At 43.4% G+C, this 14,586-nt stretch overlaps 1 protein-coding gene across 18 annotated transcripts in view; it reads left to right on the forward strand.

Annotated features, from left to right (window-relative positions):
* Positions 1–14,586, forward strand: part of LOC144754318 (uncharacterized) — a 771,250-nt gene that overhangs the window by 86,408 nt on the left and 670,256 nt on the right. For 12 of the 18 annotated variants that reach the window (XR_013594701.1, XR_013594706.1, XR_013594705.1 and 9 more), the window contains exon 1: positions 9,759–12,822. The exons of the other annotated variants lie outside the window; for them this stretch is intronic. The gene's annotated coding sequence lies outside the window, so the exon portion shown is untranslated. Of the gene's footprint in view, positions 1–9,758; positions 12,823–14,586 lie in introns of those variants that run through there. 18 annotated transcript variants of the gene reach the window in all.

Here is a 14,586-nt window from a genome sequence, read left to right on the forward strand (position 1 = left end):
ATTGAAGGTTCTCGGGACACGAAAATCCCCAGATATTTGAACCCCTCAACGCTAAACTGTATAGGACAGTTTCTAGGAGGTACTGGGAGGTCACCCCTCAATACGAACAACACGGATTTCTTCCAGTTAATCGAAAGTCCTGAATTTCTCCCGAAGGAGGCCAGAACATCAACAACCACAATAAAAGATTTACGGAGAGAGGCCAGATAAAGCAAAATGTCATCCGCAAGAGATAGGCGGTCCTCCCAATCAGGGGACCATCGCAGACCCCTGATCGAAGGCTCCCAATGTATCCAAGCGGCAAGGGGCTCTATAGCCAGAGAGAAAAGAAGGGGGGATAGCGGGCAACCCTGTAGAGTACCCCACCCCAACAAAAAGGAAGACGAGACTCTGTTGTTTACCACCACTTGAGCGAGTGGCTCCGAGTATAGCAGACGTATCCAGCCAATGAACCCGGGCCCAAACCCAAACTCAGCCAATACCGCCCATAAATAAGACCATTCAATCATGTCAAATGCCATTGTTGCGTCAAGTGACGCAATTATAGCTGGTTCCTGCAATGTCTGAGCCCTAGCCAAAACTCAGTGTAGTCTATGTAAATTTAAAGCCGTATTTCTATGGGGCATAAAACCCGATTGGTCGGGGTGTACTAGATCAGTGATGACCTTGATCAGTCTATTTGCCAATAATTTGGCCAGAATTTTGGGCTCGGCATTGAGCAAAGAAATAGGTCTGTACGAGGCACAGTCTGTTTTAATCTTGCCCTCCTTGTGTATAACGACTATCGATGCGACCCTCTGTTCTCTGGGAAGAGTCCCTCTATCTCTGGACTCCAAGAACATATCCTTCAGGTAAGTTCAAGGCGATCCGGCTTAAGCTTATAAAGTTCTATAGGGAGTCCATTGGGGCCTAATGCCTTGCCGGAGTTCAAGGAACAGATAGCAAGGGCAACCTCATCAGCCGTAAGCTCACTATTCATGAAATTTGTATCTTCAAGGGAAAGACGCGGAAGTTGAATGTCTCGAAGCAACAGATGAGAGTCAGCATCTGGGCAAGAAGAAACCGAAGTGTAAACCGTCTGGAAATGTTTGGCAAATTTATCTACAATATCCTGTGGGTCCGTGAGTCTTTCCCTCTCCTCTGTTGGAAGCTCAGGGACCAGTCGGCAAGCCCACTCTTTCTTATCCAACCATGCGATAAGTTTTCCTTCCTTATCTCCCAACTCGTAAAGCCTACCCTGCTGCTACCTGCCAAGAGCTTTGGCCCTTTCCGTGACCATCGCTTTGTAATCATGCTGTTTCAGGCGCAACTGGTGAAGCCTACATTGCGTCACCTCCCGTTCCAAGTCCCTCTCCAATCCCTCGATTTCAGTTTCTAACTCCGTCACCTCCCTCTGCTTCTCCTTCTTCGAACCCGCTATCAGTGACAGGGCGTGACCCCTGATGACGGTTTTAAAAGCCTCCCATAGGGACACCGAAGAGGAGACAAAACCCACATTCGTACCAAAATATTGTTCCAACCTGGCAATAAGGTATTTTCGAATTTTTTGACTACGCAAATACCATGGGTTTATCGGGGCCACCCTCCCTGCTGAGCCACGGTGTACAACTATATGGATCCACAGTGGAGAGTGGTCCGAGATGCCTCTAGCCAAATGAGCGACCTTCGTTACATATAAAGCCTGTGCAGCAGGGACCAAACAATAGTCCAGTCGCGATAAACTATTGTGTGCACCGGAATGGAAAGTAAATTGCTTCCGATCAGGGTGGAGCAGTCTCCAGCAGTCAACCAGGCCCATTCCTTCTATAAAGTCAGGAAGCCATTGCGTCGCCCACCCCATTTGTCGTGGGGGATGCCTGTCCATCATCCCAGAGACGGCTGCATTGAAGTCTCCTCCCAAGAGTAAAAGACCTTCAGGGAGCGAGAGGAGGACCGATCCCAAATCTGCAAAGGTCATGCCCTGTAGTCCTGGAGGGACAGAAATGGAGAGGAAGGTTATGTGGTGACCCTCCCATGTGCCCGTGACTCCAATATATCTGCCCCTCCCGTCTTCCCAAGTGAAGGTGACTGCAAGCGGAAATGCCTTACGAACCAGCACCCCTACACCTCTGGAACCCGATGTAAACCCTGAGTGCGCAATTAATTTATATCCCATTCTATGTAATGCATTATATGAGTTACCAATTAGATAAGTCTCTTGAAGCAGAACCACGTCTGGCGCCTGCCTTTTGAGAAATTGAAGAACAACACTCCGTTTGATTTTATCCCCCAACCCGTTAATGTTCCAACTCAATACTTTTATTTCACTACCCCCCATCATCTACCCGGGACTGCCTGCATACCCCTACATATCGTCTATTGAACCAATATACCGTGCTGATGAGACCTACAAACCTCTGAAGATAAAGAACAAACCTTTCCCCCCAAATCCCCCCTCCCTGCTGCCCTGCCCATTGGGCTCAAAACTGCCCACTGAAAACTGCAGAGTGCCTGTCGCCCCTAACACTTCAAAGAAAGAAGAACTGGAAGAGGATCCCGCTTCACCATCCCCGCCCTGAACCCCAATCACAATCAACTTCCCCCGAGCCCCTGATTACTTCTACACCAAATTTCCAGAAGGCCACGCAACAGCCCAAAGTCCCCACAATCCCCAGTACCTCACAAGTCCCAAACTACACTGAAGGGATTAGAGGCAGTCTCATTCACGTTCCAATGCCGCCTCCTCCTGAGACCGTCCTGGCAACTCTGCTCCGTCGCGAGGGAGAGTGTCGTTCAACAGTGAAAAATTTACTGAGGCATTTAGGCTGGAGTCGTTTAAGGATAAGGTCCTCCACAAATAAGTCGGGGGCGGGTCCCTCTGACATCTCTGGTACACCCAGGATACGGATGTTGTTTCGCCGGGCCCTACTTTCATAGTCATCCAGCTTGCGTTCCGCCAGTTCATGTGAGGCCTTGAGCACACGCACGTCCTGCTGAAGCTGAGCCACATCATCCACCAGGCTGGACGTCTTGATATCCAGCGACTTGACCTTCTCATTCACTTTAGTAAGGTCCACTCGTATGAGGTTTACTTCAATAGACACTGTATCCAATTTGGCCTCCAGAGTCACCATTTGCTGTCCCAGGGAGGTTTTAATGCCATCTATAGCTCCCCCTTTTGTACCACTTTTGGCCGCCATAAGTGTGGCAGGGTATGCTCAGATGTGAGTCCCTTGCTCACTTTGCCACTGGATTCAAGCAAGCCGGGCTGAAGACGGCTGTAATGCCAGAAACCGGTCCTCGGAAGCTTGTTTCCGGTCCAGGGAAGGCATGGCTTGGCAGTTCGGGCTGGACTGTTCCCATGAGGCACAGGGTCAGACTGATTCGCATATAGCCATGTCTGAAATGGGGTGGCAGAGTGGGCTAAAGAACGGTGATGGATTCAACCCAGATCTTTTGACTGGGTGTGAGTGTTTGATTGGTTCGGATGCTCCGTCCATCACCACCCCCTTTTGTACCGCTTTTGGCCGCCATAAGTGTGGCAGGGTATGCTCAGACGTGAGTCCCTTGCTCACTTTGCCACTGGATTCAAGCAAGCCGGGCTGAAGACGGCTGTACTGCCAGAAACCTGTTCTCGGAAGCTTGTTTCCGGTCTAGGGAATGCATGGCTTGGCAGTTCGGGCTGGACTGTTCCCATGAGGCACAGGGTCAGACTGATTTGCATATAGCCATGTCTAAACTGGGGTGGCAGAGTTGGCTAAAGAACGGTGATGGATTCAACCCAGATCTTTTGACTGGGTGTGAGTGTTTGATTGGTTCGGATGCTCCGTCCTTCACCACCCCCTTTTGTACCGCTTTTGGCCGCCATAAGTGTGGCAGGGTATGCTCAGACGTGAGTCCCTTGCTCACTTTGCCACTGGATTCAAGCAAGCCGGGCTGAAGACGGCTGTAATGCCAGAAACCGGTCCTCGGAAGCTTGTTTCCGGTCCAAGGAAGGCATGGCTTGGCTGTTCGGGCTGGACTGTTCCCATGAGGCACAGGGTCAGACTGATTTGCATATAGCCATGTCTGAACTGGGGTGGCAGAGTGGGCAAAGAACGGTGATGGATTCAACCTAGATCTTTTGACTGGGTGTGAGTGTTTGAGTGGTTCGGATGCTCCGTCCATCACCACCCCCTTTTGTACCGCTTTTGGCCGCCATAAGTGTGGCAGGGTATGCTCAGACGTGAGTCCCTTACTCACTTTGCCACTTGATTCAAGCAAGCCGGGCTGAAGACGGCTGTAATGCCAGAAACCGGTCCTCGGAAGCTTGTTTCCGGTCCAGGGAAGGCATGGCTTGGCAGTTCGGGCTGGACTGTTCCCATGAGGCACAGGGTCAGACTGATTTGCATATAGCCATGTCTGAACTGGGGTGGCAGAGTGGGCTAAAGAACGGTGATGGATTTAACCCAGATCTTTTGACTGGTTCGGATGCTCCGTCCATCACCACCCCCTTTTGTACCATCTATAGCTCCCATGACATCATGCAGAGTAATGTCATCCCCCCCGATCTGGGAGTACGCCAGAACCTACAGCAGGAGATCCCGCTCCGGTCGGCGAACCTTTAGGCAGGGTATATCGGTCCAACTTGTTGGTCTGTACTGGTTTCGGGACTCTCTGCCCCCTGGAGGAATGCTTCTCACCGTCTTGCTTGGACGCCATCTCGCGTGTTACGTGGATTCCAGTATAGTCCTCCGTTCAAACACACCACAGCGAATGTTGCTGCTCCCCAGAATTCAGGCTCAGTTGCCTTCAAGCAAGGTCTCTGGGCCGGTCTCCCATCAGGGGGGGGGGGCGCCACTCCAATCACCACTCAGCCAGGCCGGCCGCCACTTGTCTCACACGCCCCGCACCACCAGCATCTCCCTCCGGGGCCAATTTGCAGGAAAGCTACAGGATATCCACTGCGCCTCTCCCAATACTCTGGGCGGGCAGCCCAGCCACTCAAGCAGTCGATGTCCAAAGTCTGTCTGCCCCTGCGGGTACGAGGGCCTGCTACTCGACAATGATAGGACTTGGCCTTAAGTCCTGTCGACTTCCCCCAGCCAGCAACACCAATATCCTGAGGAGAACTCAGGGGAAGGGGGGGACCCACAGCGAAGCCCCGACCCACTCTCACCCTCCAGCCGAGTTCAGGCTGTATTCCGGTAGTCTCCGCCGGCATGAGGCGACTCGCAGGGTCCCGGGCTCCCCAACACCACTGGGCATCAGCAAGTCAAGGAGGGAGGGGAGGAGGGGGCCGAGATGCCTCCGCGATCGCGCTGTCTCTCCACGCCGCCCCCGCAAAATTGGCGTCTTCAGCTGACCCAACCGGAACTTCCGGATTGGGCCGCCGCTGTTATTCAATTAGGGCCCGGGCGACGCGTTCACTCTGGTCCCCGGCTTCACTGCTCCGCAGGCCCGGATATGAAACGGGCACAGCTATGGTATGCGGCGGCACCCAGATCCCGGAGTCAGCCGTGCTTGCTCTGCGTGACCCCCGGTGCAATACTCAGGGCTCAGAAGCCAGGATATTGTCCAGGATGGTAGGGCCGGCAGACGGACTCGAAGGAGCCGAGAGTCTACGCAGCCATCTTGGGTCGTCGTGTAGCTCCTTCTCCCTGCTTTCATCTCTTAGAGGTTGTGAGCATCCAGAATTTAATCATTGTGGAGGGAAAGATATATGTCACCTAACAGGTGTTCGAATGGAAATAGAAATAAAAGCAACTTTTCAAACATTGGAATATTGGCTTATACCCAACTGGCATATTTAGTTTATTTAATATTTCCCTAGTAACATGGTACTATGTGTACCCAGGGGCTGTAAAGTAAATGCTTCTAGTGGGCCTGCAGCACTGTTTGGACCACTCACCTAAGTTGCCCATTAAACATGTCTCAGGCCTGAAATTAAAGAGCCGATGTGTGCAGTTTAAATTGCTATGTCGACCTGTCACCATAACCTTTTGCCAGGCCTAACCATTATCTTTTAATACATATGTCACCCCTGGATTAGGCCCTGGACATACCAGAGGGCTGAGTATAATGTTTCCAAAGTGTAGGACATGTACTCTTAGGTTTTACATGTCCTGGTAGTGAAAAACTCTTACCTTCTTTTTGCACTACTGCAAGGCCTATCTTTCCCATAGGATAACATTGGAGTTGCCTTATTACATTTTATATGTGTAATTTCAGAATGGGAAAGTTTGGCGTCTCTGGAATCCCTTCTCTGGTCACATGCCTGGGTTTAGTTGGGAATTGTTGGCAATTCGCGACCTGTTAATCAGTCACGCTATTAGAATTGGGTAGCTCGTATGATAGTTGTCCCGGGAAGACTTATTACTTCTTATACACAGAAAGGGAAGTCTTCACGAGGATATAGGTTATAAAAATACTTTATCGTTTATTTACAGCTAACGATAAACAATTCCGAAACTGTATATGAGGTGCTGCGGAGGTGATTCATCCCTATTGAAGTAGCCGACAGAAGAAGTTTCTTTCTTTGAGTGCTCATGGACCTCAAGGAAGGTCAGTAGTAACATTGTATGTTTACGAAAAATGTCAATACTACAAATAGCAATACATGTCTCTTAGACTGGGATTTTCTATTGGTATTTTCAGAAAAACCTTGATTCATTGGAGGAAGATAAATATTCACAGAAATCCCTCGTATTAGTAATCGCCCGAAGAATAGTTAGTAGGCATGTTCGGTAAGCATTCAGAATGAATTTGGATACAGACTCTTTAAACATCTCTAGATCAACAGGTATTTTATATAATTTGTTTCTGATTCGATATAGGAACACCCTAAATAAATCTGAGAATGTTATGAATTGGTGTACGAAGCAGGGGTCCAGCCTATTGAAAATCCTACGGTAAAAACTAATAATCCCACTGGTAGTAATTTTGTAATTTTGAGGTTTGGTTTCCACAGATAGAAATGTGGAGATGGATACAATACATCTCGAACAAAAAACCACTTTAGACAATAAATGCTCATTTGCAGGTTAGAGCATAAAACTGCACAAACTTTCTTTTTTCATGTCTTGCTCTTTTCTATTTCTATTGTTCAATCTATGAAATGTTTTTTGGTCTTTGATGGGAATGCAAGCATGGTTACAGTCCTATTGGTTGAGGATCAACCTGGCAAGATAAAAAATACTAGAACAAAATGTGTAAAGTAGGAGGCTTTGTTGTGAACATAGGGCAACGTAACTCATAGAATTGATGTTAAGTGCAAATACTTTGAAGAAATTAATGAACGTTCAAGATGCAAATGAACGTTATTTATCGTTACAGATACCCTACCATGCAGTGGTTATAAAGTATTTTTTTGAATATCTGATTATTCTGCAAGAAAGGTCCTGAGGAAGGTGGTTCTTACCGCCGAAACGCATCGACCTTACGTTTAAATTCGCACTTCAATCTGCGATCCCTCAGACGCAGGATAAGGAGTGAATGCAGTATGTATGAGAGAGTTTGGTGTGTGTAAATGAATGAATGGTTTAGTTTCATATGGTTTCTCTGCATGGAATGGTTATTGTCTTTTATTGTCTTATATGCATTACTATGTGTTTTACTAAAATGAGCTCTGAAAATGTACAAGTTAAAATGATAAATTGATAAATGATATTTTTGTACTATAAAACATATAAAAAAATAATAAAACTATAAACAAAAAAAGCTGATGTTGCCACTATGTGTTTAAGTATAACAGTAAAAGTGTAGGAGTTGTTACCGTCAAAACAGTAGAGGTCGTGGGGGAATATTTCTTATTGTGTTTTTGTTGTTCCTCTCTTTCCCTGACCGTTAAAATAAATATAGAGGGGTCCCATACTTATGGTAATACATTCGCGGCTTTTTAACTGTGGGATTCAGTTGGTTGATCAGCTGACAAATTTGTAATTTACTCTTGCAGGTTGATGCGCTCTAATAGTTCAGTATAATTGCTACTCCTTGAAAGAGACAACTCATTTTTTCTCTCTTTTTCTTTATTTTTTCGTGATTATTGTAAAACCAAGTGTAAATATTAAGGAATCAAGGTATATCTTTCTTCTTTCATCTTTTCTCACTTACATAAAAAATATAAAACTATGGAAACCTTTGGATTCACGGATGCAGATTTTAGTTCACTACTAGGTCATGTGGTAGATGGGAATAACATCACTAGCAATACATTAGGTGACAATAGTGAATGGCAAAACCTACTCAATCTTAGGAAGAGAGCTAGACGCATTAAATCTCATGCACATTATATGCAGGAATACCTATTAGCAGGGGTCATTCCATCGGGCCTTAGAGTGAGGAATGCTCCAGCGTTATTCATCGAAATACGTAAATTCCTAGAACGATGGTCTCTGATATCCAATCGCTGTTCCAGAGATTGGATGTTATTAATTATAGAAACTGCCAGGGACATTCTTATTACATTGAATGACGAAATCCTAAAACTGGAGGAAAAATTAAAATCCTCTGATGCAGTAGAGGATGCTAAAGATAAATTAGAGAAAATACAAACAGACATGAAAGAATTTGAAATCTATCTGACAAATAAAAAAACTGAGAAATTGAAGAATGATGTGAGGTGGTTTTCCAAGGAGAAAATGTATCCCTACCTGAACCCAAGTTATTACCAAGGAGGCAATGCTAATGAATTTCCATCTAATTTTTCTTATAAGAAAAACTATACTAATTTCTCCGACACTGGCTCTTCTGGATCTGATAGTGACAACTTTACTCACTCAGGTCCTAGTGGAGGGAGGTACAATTCTGGACCCTTCCGGGGTAGACAAGGACAGCGTAACTTCCAGAACAGGGTTTTTTTATCAAGGGGCCCTTACAGGGGCAGACAAGTCCACTGGCAACAACACAGAGGGGGCCAACATACTTCGAGCCCACAACCTCAACAGCAGTATGTGAAGACCAGGAATCAGCAGTATTGGTGGTAGGGGACATACAAGAGGATAGGATATGTAGCAACACCCTCCCTATCTATAACCTGTCATCTAGCCAATTAAAAGATGAGGAATCATCAGTTTTGAGCAAGGGCCTCTCTTTTGTTCCGTTCTCTGCATTAAATAAATTTAAACTACATGTTGATCTCCATGCCTTCTTCAGAAAGGTTAGATTAAAAAAATACTTTCAAGGGAGAGATATGACAGAGGAGGAAGAAAACCTTTCAAGCTGTAAACCTCCATCCATTTTTTCCCCTACCTTGGACATGGTTGGTCCAGAAGTTCAGATTTTTGAAAGACAGGTTTTGACAGACATAAATAGACTTCTAGCTAGACCGGAGAGGTTCAAATATAACCTTACCAAACAGGAGAACCTAGCTCTCAGAGATCTTGGAAATAACACCAACCTGGTAATAAAACCCTGTGATAAGGGTGGAGGGATATTGGTGTTTGATAAACTAGATTACGATAACAAAATGAGAGCGATGCTATCCAATATAGAACATTATAGACCTGCAACTACCAGAGAGATGCTCAGACTGATTGCGACTATCGGTGAAATGACACAGGAAGCTTTCACTAATGGATATATATGTGACAAAGAACTGCAATTTTTAAATAAAGCTTGCCCTATTACTCCGGCCATGTATGGTCTTCCAAAGACTCATAAAAGTGAAAGTGACCCACCCCTACGTCCAATAATTTCCACCATTGGCTCCAATACCGAGCCATTATCTAAATATGTAGATACCTTCTTATGTCCTCTGACTCAGAAATATGATTCATTTGTGAAAGATACAGGAGACATGATAAACAAGATAGAGGGTCTACCTTTCAACCCTGCGACTGACATCTTAGTGACGCTTGACATTGAGGCATTGTACACCAACATCCCTCAATGTCAAGCGTTACAAGCAGTGAATGCATTGCTGCAGAGATACCCTCAAAATAGACCAGATGAGTTCATTATCCAATGTTTGGAAATTGTGCTCCTGAATAACTTTTTTGAATTTGAGGGTAATCTATTCAAGCAAACAAAGGGTACAAGTATAGGCGCATCTTGTGCGCCGAGCGTGGCAAACACCTACATGGGTGAATGGGAGAGGAAGAACATCTTTAATTCAAATGCCCCCTTTTTTGAGAACGTCTCCCTTTGGAGACGTTTTATCGATGATATTTTCTTTATTTGGCATGGTGACACAATACAATTAGAAGAGTTTATTCTCTGGCTCAATGCTAGTGATAAAAATCTCAAATTTACCTCTAATTATAGTCATGAAAGAGTTGAATATCTAGATATTGCAATTGAAGGAAATGAAGGGGTGTTGAAAGTAAGCCTCTTTCGTAAACCAACTGCAAAGAACACTATTCTCCAGTTTGAAAGTTTTCACCCTCACTGTCAGAAGGACTCTATCCCCTTTGGGGAATTCCTTCGGATTCGACGAAATTGTACATCTCTTACTGACTATGATAATCATAGTATATCTCTGCGAGAGCGACTAATTGAAAGGGGTTATCCTCATCGCCTGGTTCGCCAAGCCTTTAAGAGGGCTAGATACTATGACAGAGATGGTTTACTTAAGAACAAGAGAAATAAGACTCAGGACAAAATTGTATGTGTTATAAATCATTCCACACTTAATTATAAGATCAAAAACATAATCAATAAGAATTGGAGAATTCTTGAAGTGGAAAATGAAATTAGTCTAGAGAAACCATTAGTGACATACAGGCGCAATCAGAATCTAAGAGACCGGTTGGTTCACACCAGGCGTAAAACTGCCTCAATAGAGAAACAAACAACTCTGACGAATGGAGACATTATTCGTGGTAATCACAGATGTGGCAATTGCCATGCCTGTGATTCCGCGATTATAGGTAACAATCTCCAACACAATGACAAGATGATTGTCTTAAGATCATTCACAAACTGTCGTAGCAAAAATATCGTCTATTATATTGTATGCCCCTGCGGATTGGCATACATTGGCGAGACAGGACGCGAATTCAGACAGAGATTTAGCGAACACAAATCATCGATAAGAACTAATAAGTTGACAGCACCCTTGACTCAACACTGTATTGATCGAAATCATGATGAGTCAGAACTTAAGTGGTGTATTCTGGAAAGAATTCAATGTAGGAAAGGGGAGCCACCGGAAAGAACTAGGAAAAAGCGAGAATGTTTCTGGACTTTTTATTTTGATAGTGTTAGAAGGGCCTCAACGAAAATATTTCTTGGTATGTAACAGAATAATTTCATCTCGCATACAAAGGATATGGACCTTTGAGACTAATCACACTAGAGACAATAGTAATAAATATCATTGTTGATTGCTATATATGTATGAAATAATCTCAAGTATTAAATAATTATATTAAGACACTTATCAATAAACAACGAGCACTATGTCCAAACCACACTTTACAGAAGATATGCAGTAGATGTAGTAGATCACGAACCTATGTCGACATTCTATTCGGTTTTTCCTGAGAGTACATGGTATTCAAATAAATGTGTTCACCCCCTTGGATGTAAACATCACTTATTGATGATGCTTTATTAGACCAAATTTCTGTGACTTACTTGGTGTCAGTCTGGACACTAACAAAGATTCGTGTCTTTCATGCGCTTTTTGTTGAATCTGTAACTAGCGCAAAAATAGAATCCCAAGTCGAATTGTAATTCGCGCTTTTTGCAAACTGAGATACATCTTTTACCTTTGATATATTTATTATAGAACTTGTTTCAAAGGATTTTGAAAATTAAAATAAAAATAAAAACAAAAATTTTCTTTAGAGATAAACTACCTTTGACATATATTTAATAGAAGAATAGGATATATGTATCTAGAATGACACTACTTAGTAATGGCCGCCGTAGTCGTCATCACGTGACCATTACTTTGGCGCCAACTATTTTGTATATAAATTAGACGAGATTTTGCAACACTTCGGGCTAACAGGGCGTTACGAAGGGACATCGGCAGGAAACGCACAAAATCCATTTGGAATGAGTACTAAGTAAGTGCAAGCTTAGGCATATTCGCGACGGCGTAATCAGTCACGCTACTAGAATTGGGCAGCGCGTATGATAGTTGTCCGGGAAAGACTCATTACGTCTTAGACACAGAAGAGGAGTCTTTACGAGGATATAGGTTATTAAAAAAAATACTTTATCGTGTATGTAGAAACACTACCTTTGACATATATTGAACTGAAGAATAGGATATATGTATCTAGAACGACACCACTTAGTAATGGCCGCCGCAGTCGCTATCACGTGACCATTACTTTGGCGCTAGTTATTTTGTATATAAATTAGATGCGATTTGCAGCACTTCGGGCTTATAGGGTGTTACGATGTGACATCAGCAGGAAACGGATAAAATCCATTTGGAATGAGGACTAAGTAAGTGTAAGCTTAGGCAATTCGCGACCTGTTAATCAGTCACGCTATTAGAATTGGGTAGCTCGTATGATAGTTGTCCCGGGAAGACTTATTACGTCTTATACACAGAAAGGGAAGTCTTCACGAGGATATAGGTTATAAAAATACTTTATCGTTTATTTACAGCTAACGATAAACAATTCCGAAACTGTATATGAGGTGCTGCGGAGGTGATTCATCCCTATCGAAGTAGCCGACAGAAGAAGTTTCTTTCTTTGAGTGCTCATGGAACTCAAGGAAGGTCAGTAGTAACATCGTATGTTTACGAAAAATGTCAATACTACAAATAGCAATACATGTCTCTTAGACTGGGATTTTCTATTGGTATTTTCAGAAAAACCTTGATTCATTGGAGGAAGATAAATATTCACAGAAATCCCTCGTATTAGTAATCGCCCGAAGAATAGTTAGTAGGCATGTTCGGTAAGCATTCAGAATGAATTTGGATACAGACTCTTTAAACATCTCTAGATCAACAGGTATTTTATATAATTTGTTTCTGATTCGATATAGGAACACCCTAAATAAATCTGAGAATGTTATGAATTGGTGTACGAAGCAGGGGTCCAGCCTATTGAAAATCCTACGGTAAAAACTAATAATCCCACTGGTAGTAATTTTGTAATTTTGAGGTTTGGTTTCCACAGATAGAAATGTGGAGATGGATACAATACATCTCGAACAAAAAACCACTTTAGACAATAAATGCTCATTTGCAGGTTAGAGCATAAAACTGCACAAACTTTCTTTTTTCATGTCTTGCTCTTTTCTATTTCTATTGTTCAATCTATGAAATGTTTTTTGGTCTTTGATGGGAATGCAAGCATGGTTACAGTCCTATTGGTTGAGGATCAACCTGGCAAGATAAAAAATACTAGAACAAAATGTGTAAAGTAGGAGGCTTTGTTGTGAACATAGGGCAACGTAACTCATAGAATTGATGTTAAGTACAAATACTTTGAAGAAATTAATGAACGTTCAAGATGCAAATGAATGTTATTTATCGTTAAAGATACCCTACCATGCAGTGGTTATAAAGTATTTTTTTGAATATCTGATTATTCTGCAAGAAAGGTCCTGAGGTAGGTGGTTCTTACCGCCGAAACGCGTCGACCTTACGTTTAAATTCGCACTTCAATCTGCGATCCCTCAGACGCAGGATAAGGAGTGAATGCAGTATGTATGAGAGAGTTTGGTGTGTGTAAATGAATGAATGGTTTAGTTTCATATGGTTTCTCTGCATGGAATGGTTATTGTTTTTTATTGTCTTATATGCATTACTATGTGTTTTACTAAAATGAGCTCTGAAAATGTACAAGTTAAAATGATAAATTGATAAATGATATTTTTGTACTATAAAACATATAAAAAAATAATAAAACTATAAACAAAAAAAGCTGATGTTGCCACTATGTGTTTAAGTATAACAGTAAAAGTGTAGGAGTTGTTACCGTCAAAACAGTAGAGGTCGTGGGGGAATATTTCTTATTGTGTTTTTGTTGTTCCTCTCTTTCCCTGACCGTTAAAATAAATATAGAGGGGGTCCCATACTTATGGTAATATATTCCTCCTAGACAGCCACACACAAAGGGAGCCTTTGTGTGACTGGTAGGGCCATCGCTGTCAGGATGGGAGGGGGGAGCTGGGCCAAGTATCACTCAGACTTAAATAGGCTGTGTCCTGTCGTCACAAAAAGGGCCTAACAACTAGTGGCTTAACGAAACTTGAGGGAGCCCCCCTGCAAAGTACATGGAGGGGGCCCCCCTCCGGGGTCAGACTGGGAACTCTAAGCAGTCCTGGTAAATTTTGACAGACCAGGCCCATAAGGTGCGTAGTGAGCAAACATAATGAGTGTGCCTGACCCTACACGTGGAGTTTGGGGGGGTTTCACCGGAAAAAAAAAGCTAGAAAAAATGGCAAAAAATTAGCATTTTATAACACATTTTTCATTATATATTCAAATATGAAAACTTTTATAACATAGTAAATGATTACCCTACAGTGCACCAGGATACCCAGTCATAGTCATAGATATTCCTACAGAGAACACAAACAAATAAGACAGGCCAGTCCCCATACAGTGCACAGCGAGCAAGCCTAACTCTTGCGGGGAGAGCTTGGGGAAGGGTGTTCTCGCCCCAAGAAAACTTGGAATGTTTTTAGAAAATTGGTGCATTTTGCTGCACG

Source organism: Lissotriton helveticus, chromosome 5_1 (assembly GCF_964261635.1).
Source record: "Lissotriton helveticus chromosome 5_1, aLisHel1.1, whole genome shotgun sequence".
Taxonomy (NCBI): Eukaryota; Metazoa; Chordata; class Amphibia; order Caudata; family Salamandridae; genus Lissotriton; species Lissotriton helveticus.